Source organism: Alosa pseudoharengus, unplaced genomic scaffold (assembly GCF_046254945.1).
Source record: "Alosa pseudoharengus isolate Yale_2024_CS ecotype anadromous, Long Island Sound unplaced genomic scaffold, YU_APseudo_1.1 YU_APseudo_1.1_scf_5, whole genome shotgun sequence".
In the NCBI taxonomy this organism is placed as follows: Eukaryota; Metazoa; Chordata; class Actinopteri; order Clupeiformes; family Clupeidae; genus Alosa; species Alosa pseudoharengus.
Window position 1 is genome coordinate 28,670,615 of NW_027468837.1, and position 8,347 is coordinate 28,678,961.

At 43.5% G+C, this 8,347-nt stretch overlaps 1 protein-coding gene across 5 annotated transcripts in view; it reads left to right on the forward strand.

Annotated features, from left to right (window-relative positions):
- Nucleotides 1-2,440: 2,440 nt before the first annotated feature.
- tead3b (TEA domain family member 3 b) overlaps nucleotides 2,441-8,347 on the forward strand; it is a 53,805-nt gene continuing 47,898 nt past the window's right edge. For 3 of the 5 annotated variants that reach the window (XM_076268928.1, XM_076268931.1, XM_076268930.1), the window contains exons 1-2: nucleotides 2,441-2,591; nucleotides 2,915-3,056. The gene's annotated coding sequence lies outside the window, so the exon portion shown is untranslated. Of the gene's footprint in view, nucleotides 2,592-2,914; nucleotides 3,057-8,347 lie in introns of those variants that run through there. The other 2 variants (XM_076268929.1, XM_076268932.1) reach the window with 2 other exon arrangements.

Below are 8,347 nucleotides of genomic sequence, written 5' to 3' on the forward strand. Positions count from 1 at the left end.
TGAATGAGACGAGCCACTGGTGGCCCCTAGTGGACATGAGTGGACATGCTCATTCCTTTCCCCCCACGTGGAGGAAAGGAAGAAATGCAGGACTGCTGCTGGTTATGTCAACCAGTAAATGCACTGTTCCAGTGTCTGGGGCTGCTAAGGGAAATTGCAGTGGCATAGAATTGCGTGAATGCTGGACTGAGTTGCCTATGCTGATGTCAGCTGGAGTTTTTGCAGTCTTTCATCATTTCTATGCACCTACCTGAGATGATATTTGGTTTATTCTGACAAATCTAACTTCTTTCAGTAAACCATTTATGACACTGCAAAGACACTGAGATGTATTTCTTCTATGTGTAGTGCATGGATATCTCCCTGCATTATGGTTCATTATTGTGAGGTCACTATCAGTTGATCTGTTTTATGAGAAGCATGTGTCTTTATTTTCACAATTCGATCGTATCTGTTTTTGTTCTATGTTTATGCTTGTGTTTGAAAATGTATTCCTTTGGTTAGAAGATGTGTGTGTGTGTGTGTGTGTGTGTGTGTGTGTGTGTGTGTGTGTGCGCGCGCGCCTGTGTGTGTTCATGCATGCATGTGTGTCTGTGTATAATCTGTGCAAAGCGGACTAATTGTTAGTTGACTAATGCATACCCATTTCCCTGGTTGTTAAGGCCTACACTCTGCCATGTAACAGAAGGCACTGTTTGTCTGTGTGTGAACACAACTGGGGGCAGATGTTTCCTTACTCTTCTCTGTCTTGTCATCCAGGGAACAGCTGATTGAGAACTGAGTAGAGTAGTGTTGTAGTGACCAAGTGTTTGATTTTGTCCTGTTACTGGCCTTTTGTATGAGCATATGTTACATTTGGATTCTTTTGTCATGACTTTGCAAGATGCAGATATGTGAGTGCTATTACTGACAGTTACCCTTTGATCTCAGCTTGACAGTGTAGTAAGTAAACCCATATTCTTGAGGTCAGATTTGTCACATTGCATGTGGTAGGAAAATGTAAATGGTAAATAGTAATTACTGTAGGAAAGGTAGTAGGATTCAACATGAGCATTTCAAAATGCATTCAAAACATTTGCAAAATAAAAAAGCAAATATATTGGTGCTAATTGGAAGGTCTGGACTATGATTTGGTGTTCACACTGTAATATGCAAAATAATTGGCTTTCGCAATGCCAGTATATCACAGAAAATCTTAATTTAAAATCATACACCCAGAGAACATGAACGATTTTTTGTTGATGGGTTTATGCGTTTCTATCCAGATGCAAGCCTTCTACAGGCCCATTTCTTTAAAATAAAAAAAAAATAAAGGAAAAATGCCACATGTGTCCCACGTTGACCACGTTTTGGCGGGCTCAGGTGCTCAAGGATGAGCCGAAGATGAAAAACCAGTTCGGTTTCTCGTGGCATAAAGCGCAGAGTGCACCGCCTCAACCTGCTCTTGTAGTTGTCCCAACTCGCAGACGCGCTGCAGGTTGACACGAGAAAATGACTCCAGGCCTGTGCTAGACCCAGGTGGGCCTCAACTCTCCATGTTGCACCTGGAGCAATATTTCACGGTCTGTTCATGGCCTCTAGTCTTCTCCGAACTCCTCAAGCATGAGCGGATTGTAGCCTATACTGTTATCGCTTTGTCTGACCCCCAGACGGTGCTGTTGGCATTCTTGAAGTAGGCGCTCAAGGATGTGGACACGGGGGGAGAGTGCTCATGAAAAGTAGCGCTCACAGAGAATGATCATTATAATTTAGGCTCTTTTCCAAAGTATTACATCACAGCGCTGGGCTCCTTCATTCCCTTGAGACGGAGTGGTGTTGAGATGGTTTCAGTGTTCGCGCTCACTGCCGTGGAATGTGGAGAAATTCTTCATGAATTCCATAACAATGAACTCCTTTAGACACTGGAATCCGAGACAACTTAATGTCGTGCATTGACTTTTTGAATTGCTTAGTCTAATTATGACCTTTGTTAAAGATTTAGAATCCTGTTCTACGTTTTGTTTACGTTTTGGCGATTAATGGCATAGGCTAGCCTACTGCAATTCATAGATGTAGCCTAGGCCTACATATAAAATTGTATTGGTGAGAAAACAGTGTAGCCTACATTTATTAAAATAGTTGCACATTATGTATGTCACAACCTCGTTGTGAACCCAACATGTTAGCAGAAGTTTGTTTGCAGAATATAGCAATATTTTCATATCATCATACCAACATCAGTTTTCAATGCATACTTAAAGGTAACAGATATGCCTAACCACAAACCATAAATATTTTTGCAAGACACTTCGTTACAGTTTACTGTACTGTACGTGCAGCATTCCAAATTGTGGGGGTGGGGATTTTGGAGAAGTCTCTGCCCCCAACTTTGTCGATTGACGCTCAGCAATGGCTCCTCCTTGAAACTTTTTTTCCCTTCGTTTTCAGTGAAGTGCGTTGATTTCATACCAAACTCATACTTTGCATTCCACCTTTACTGTCAAACCAGGAGAAATATTACCGACAGCAAAATCGCGCCAGAAATATAAGTTTTAAAAATAAGGTTACCTCTAGATGACTACTCGGTAGAGTTAATCTATAACTGAAATAAGGTAAGTGTTTGTGTATTCGCCACTCTCTTTGTCCAGTGCGTTGAAGTTTTCACGCTGCTCGCCTGAAGTTTTCAGATCTTTGTCATATTTTGCATTTTTCCTCGGAACTCCCCGTGCAGGGAGGGATAATGAAAAGAATAGCAGATTGATGAGCTATATTCTGTGAGCCTGACTTAGACCAGGGCTCTCTCGGTGTACCTACGGAACATTTAAGCACATAAAGATTCAAGTTAATTTATATAAACTTGCAACATTCCGTGTTTGTAAAGTGCCTAGTGTTGACGCCCGGATTGTCGAACATGTATCTTTATTTTGTTGTGCAGCCACATAGGTCTGGCCCTCAAAGTTCCCAGAAACTTATTTTGGAAATAAAACAAGACGTTTTGGTTTGTGACAGCAAGAGAAAGCGGGACAAGACGCAGACAGGGATACTTTCACCCCACGACTCCCCAAGCGCGCTAAAAGGTAAGCGCTCACAGTTTGTCAAAAAAGTGTTGATTTGTTTCTACGATTTGTCAAAAAAGTGTTGATTTGTTTCTTGTATATCTGTGTTTCACTTTCTTATCTATGTTTTCTATCTCAGTTTTCTGCAAATCCCCGGCAAACGCCCGCATTAATTGAAAACATCCCAGACATTACATTTTTAAATAAATTTTGCCCTATTATTTAGAAATTTGAATACGATCTTGACTGATTTAGGAAGGATTTTTTGAAAGAATAATGAAAGTGAACCATGGTTTTAAATCCAGATTAACGTAGAAAGAACGATCACAGTTTTAGTCTCTCTACCATATTTCTATGGTAAACATTTTGATTGCGCAGAAGATGTAGGCCTATTTATATAGATAGGCTACTCCTTGTCAATCTTTATGAATACCTAAATGTTTGGCACAGCATGTAGGCAAAAAAAACCCTTTCTGTTTACTCTATATACTCTATTCTATAATATTTTCTGATGAAATTAAATATGATGTTTTGTTATTTCCCACTTCTAGCACGATTTATACCAGGTAGAACTGTAATTTAAATATGAATACAGTTTTAGTTTATTTTGAACTACATTAACTGCATTAATAGAATGATACAAGTTCTGTGACATAGGGTTTGGTTCTTTCATATTCTGAAACTCCAAATGCATTTGAATAATCTAAATTTCTAATGGGGGTGGGGGTGTATGGTGTAGAAATGTAGACGTTTTCATATGCACAACTGTTTGTGTAATTATTTATTTTATACATTGAATTAGTTTGTGTGTGTGTGTGTGTGTGTGTGTGTGTGTGTGTGTGTGTGTGTGTGTGTGTGTGTGTGCGTGCGTGGTGAAACCTCGCTCCCTGGTTGAGCTGGGGAGACAGGATATTCCTGTTTAAATCACTGCAGTAGCTGCCACTGCCTCTCTGCTTGCCTGGCCCTGGCATCTGACAGCAGTCTAAAGCAACCCCAAACTTACCTGTGCTCTGATGGTTAAGGGCAGAATGCCGCCCTGCAGGTTAGGCAAGGTGTGAGCTATACAAAGGACAGACTCTCACCACTCAGAGATGTAAACTCTGGACTGACAGCCTTGATGATAACAACTCCCCCCACTCCCATTGTTAATTAGTCTAATTGTATCCAGTAAATGTGTGCCTGGCCATTTTGGTTTCATCAGACGGTCATGGGTCCGCAAACTTTTCTGTGTGATGCTGTCTTATGCTCAAGAGCACAGACACACGGTCCCAAGTGTGCTTCACATCTCACAGTGCTAGATGCAAAGCTCTCGTGGCCCTCTTTAACACTGCAGTGTAGAATCCACTGTGTAGGATGGTGGTGAAATCCTCCCAAACTACCTTTGGGGAGAAAGGAAAATGTGGGCCTTCAGCTCGTCTGATGCACTTCATGATTAACTACTTGTGTGTGTGTGTGTGTGTGTGTGTGTGTGTGTGTGTGTGTGTGTGTGTGTGTGTGTGTGCGTGTGTGTGTTGATTTGTGTGGAAATACATAGCATTCAATCTGCATGCTTAAGCAGCATGCATCAGTTTTCCCTTGATTATACTGTTGTTTGTAGATCTTTAGTGAGTGTGGAAACACTCTGTCCATGCCCTCATGCTGATCATAAAACTGCGGCAAATTTGATTTGAGACTCATGAATAAGCCACAGGACGTGTGTTAAAGACGTGTTGGAGATCTCCTGTGGGAAAGATGGTGAGGCCCTTATAGCCAGGTTTCGTGTGAGTGTGAGAACCTTAAAACATGAGAGTCTTCTTCTCTGTGGATATTTGTTTTCAGAACACACTGTGGTGTTTTTTTAGGAGAGGTCAGCTAAACCAGCTACATGTCTTAGCTGTCTGAACACGGTGACAAGATGCCCTGCTCTCTTTTCTTTATCATCTCCCTGCTCTGATAGAAGACATGGCTGGTGCTGGAAATTAGTCCTTCTCTTTTACCCCCTTTCTCTCTTTCTGTCTCTTTTTTTGGGGGGGCGGGGGGGGGGGTCTGGTTGTTAATTGTCAGCTGAGACAAAGCATTGGCCTCGGGCAGTCATGTCCAGAGAACTGTGTTGTGGCTTATTAAAGTTAAATGGTGTGAGAACTGAAGGTATGAGCACTGGACGGGCTGGACGAGGTAGATGGGAGAGAGCAGAGCTGTGCACACTCTGACACCTACTGAGTACACTTACTGACAGAGGACACATACAGCTGAGTACACTTACTGACTGAGGACACCTACTGAGTACACTTACTGACTGAGGACACATACATTACAGCTAAGGACACTTACAAGTCATGCACCAATAGCCATCTGAATGACACTAAAGTCTCACATGTGTTGCTGAATGGCATTTTTTTGAATGATTGCGTTCAATTTTGGAGCTGCAAACTCTAATTGTGATATACAGTCTTTTTTTGTCAATCGCCTTGTATTGATTCCTTTGTTCGAAGACCAGCAAAGTTACTGCAGTTTCTGCCGCACTGTACATATTTCAGTGGCAGCTTTTGGACGTTTCTCTGCGCTTGCCTCCCGTTTAGGAGTGATTAAGAGGCATGCTGCTGTTGCGTGGAGCAACTCAAGCTCGCTCTCTGTCATTGAGGATTTGGTGCAGGAACAAATGGTGCTCCACATCCCTTGCGGTTTGAGGAGCACAAGGGTTTCTAATTTTAGCGCTTCCCCTGCGAGCCCGTGCAGGATCGGGGCCAGACCCGGCCCAGGCTCCCCCTGCTCTCCGGGGACGAGGATGCAGGGCTGGGGAGGATTAGTATTGTGCTGTGCATGCAGTTTCTCAGGCAGAGTTTATACCTCATTAATGGGCTCCCAGCGCACACAAGCGCCTCTTTCTTCCCAGCACCAGTGCTCCTTGTCTGGGTCAGCTTGCCGACCGAGGATGCTGCCCAAGCACACGGCGCTTCGTTTGCACCAGTGAGCATGGGGCAGGAGCAGCTGTGACGCAGGCACTTGATTAGATTCGATTTGGTGGAGGGTCGACAGCTTAAGTGTTCATAAGTAAGACCCTCTACTCCACCCCTTAGACACACACACACACACACACACACACACACATACATACACACACAGACACACAAATCACTAACAGCCTCACCAGCTGCTCAGCACCCCCTCCCCCCTCCATACACACACACACACACACACACACACACACACACACACACACACTTAGGTCACTGATTGAAATAATAACATAGCTAACCTGTTACCTCCCACAGCACGGCAACCTGCACAAGTTTGTTCAGCTGACGGGAAATGTGTGTGTGTGTCTGTGTGCGTGTGCGCGCATTGCCCTTAAGGCTCAGTAAAACTTTGCTTTTATTAAACAGTTTGTTTTTATTGCACGGTCGTAAAAAAAAATCTACAACTTAATTCCTTGTTTATGAAAGTATTTCTATCATTGTTGGAAATGTTTAAATACACGTTTCTTTACCGTTGGACGCATCTGTCTCTTGCTTTGTTTAATGTTTGTTTACTGTGCTGGCTGGCCCCAGACTGTTATTTTTTGGCATATTGACTTTAAGTGATTGTGCACTGTTCGCTAAAGCCCTTAACTTTCTCATGCTAAAAGACAGGACTGTTTAAAGAGTCAACAAATGAATTTTAATGAACTGTGTCCGTTTTTCAGAACTCTTTATCTTCCTGTTCCCATGGCATCCACTCTGTAATTGTCTGCCATAAATAAATTACTATTTGGTAGCATATGTAAAAAAAACAGTAAAAAGTGTGTGTGCAGTGCATTGAAATCAGTTAGTGATTAGTATCCATTTCCTGTGTGTGTGTGTGTGTGTGTGTGTGTGTGTGTGTGTGTGTGTGTGTGTGTGTGTGTGTGTGTGTGATAGATAGATAGATAGATAGATAGATAAATACTTTATTGATCCCCAAGGGGAATGTGTGTTTGTGTGTGTGTGTGTGTGTGTGTGTGTGTGTGTGTGTGTGTGTGTGTGATAGATAGATAGATAAATACTTTATTGATCCCCAAGGGGAATGTGTGTTGTGTGTGTTGTGGGCAGCCGGGGGTTTGCCCTGGCTGTGTGTTTGTGTCGCTGGCTGTTTGGCAGTTCCTTCACCCATTTGTGCTAAAGCCACAGGAGAATGTCTAATGAGGTCGTCCCATTTGGGCCGTCTAGGCCTGCTCTTAGCACCTCTCTCCCAAGTGCTCGTCCAAATGGTGCGCGCTGAACCCGCGGTCAGCAGAGCCCTGAACAAACACTTTCTGTGCGGACAGAAGGAGAGAAAGAGGAAGAAACAGAGGGAGGGAGAGAGAGAGAGCTAGAGAGGGGGGAGAAAGAGAGAAAGAGAGGGAGATGGAGTGAGGGAGCTAGAGAGGGAGTGAGGAAAAAGCCAGAGAGAGAAAAAGAGAGGAGGGATGAGAGAAAAAAGGAGGGAGAGAGAGAAAGAGAGGGAGAGAGATGGCAGAAGAGAGTTTGTCCAGCTTTCACGCCCCTGTGTTATGTTAGTGGCTCATTAATTATTTTTAGTGCTGTTCTTCCTCTAATATAATTAGAGCAATCATATTTTTTCCCTTTTAAAATGAAGAAGCCATAACAGCTGATTGGGCCACTTTATAAGTAGCGATGTGAACTCCCAACCTCTCAGATTCTGCTTTGAGTTCATTTTCCCATTATTCATGTTCGGCCGGGCTCCCTAGACACATGTTTACATATGTTACCTCTTCAAACAGTGCGGGCCGATAAGACTTCTGCCTTCTCTGAGCAGATTCATTCAGAGGGAGGGGCCAGCCACTGGGCGAGAACAGCACACTCTTTGTTTCCTGTTCTTGAAGTCACTAAACCGTCCAGTTGTTCCTGAAAGTGCTGTGGTGGTGGTGTGTTGGTGTGTGTGTGTGTATGTGTGTGTGTTGGCAGTATGTTGGTGTGTGTGTGTGTGTGTGTGTGTGTGTGTGTGTGTGTGTGTGTGTGTGTGTTGGCAGTGTGTGGGTAAGTGTGTGGGTGAGTGTTTGTTGTCAGTGTGCTGGTGAGTGTGCTGTGATTTTGTGTGTGTGTGTGTGTGTGTGTGTGTGTGTGTGGGGGTGTGTGTGTTATCAGGGTGCTGGGTTTTTTTGAGTGTGTTCTCAGTGTGCTGGTGTGTGTGTTTTCACTGTGTTGGTGTGTCTTTGCTGTCAGTGTGTTGATGAGTGTGATGTGATTGTGTGTGTGTGTGTGTGTGTGTGTGTGTGTGTGTGTGTGTGTGTGTGTGTGTGTGTGTGTGTGTGTGTCTGTTTTCAGTGTGTGTGTGTGTGTGTGTGGCAGTGTGTTAGTGTGCCAGACAGATTAATT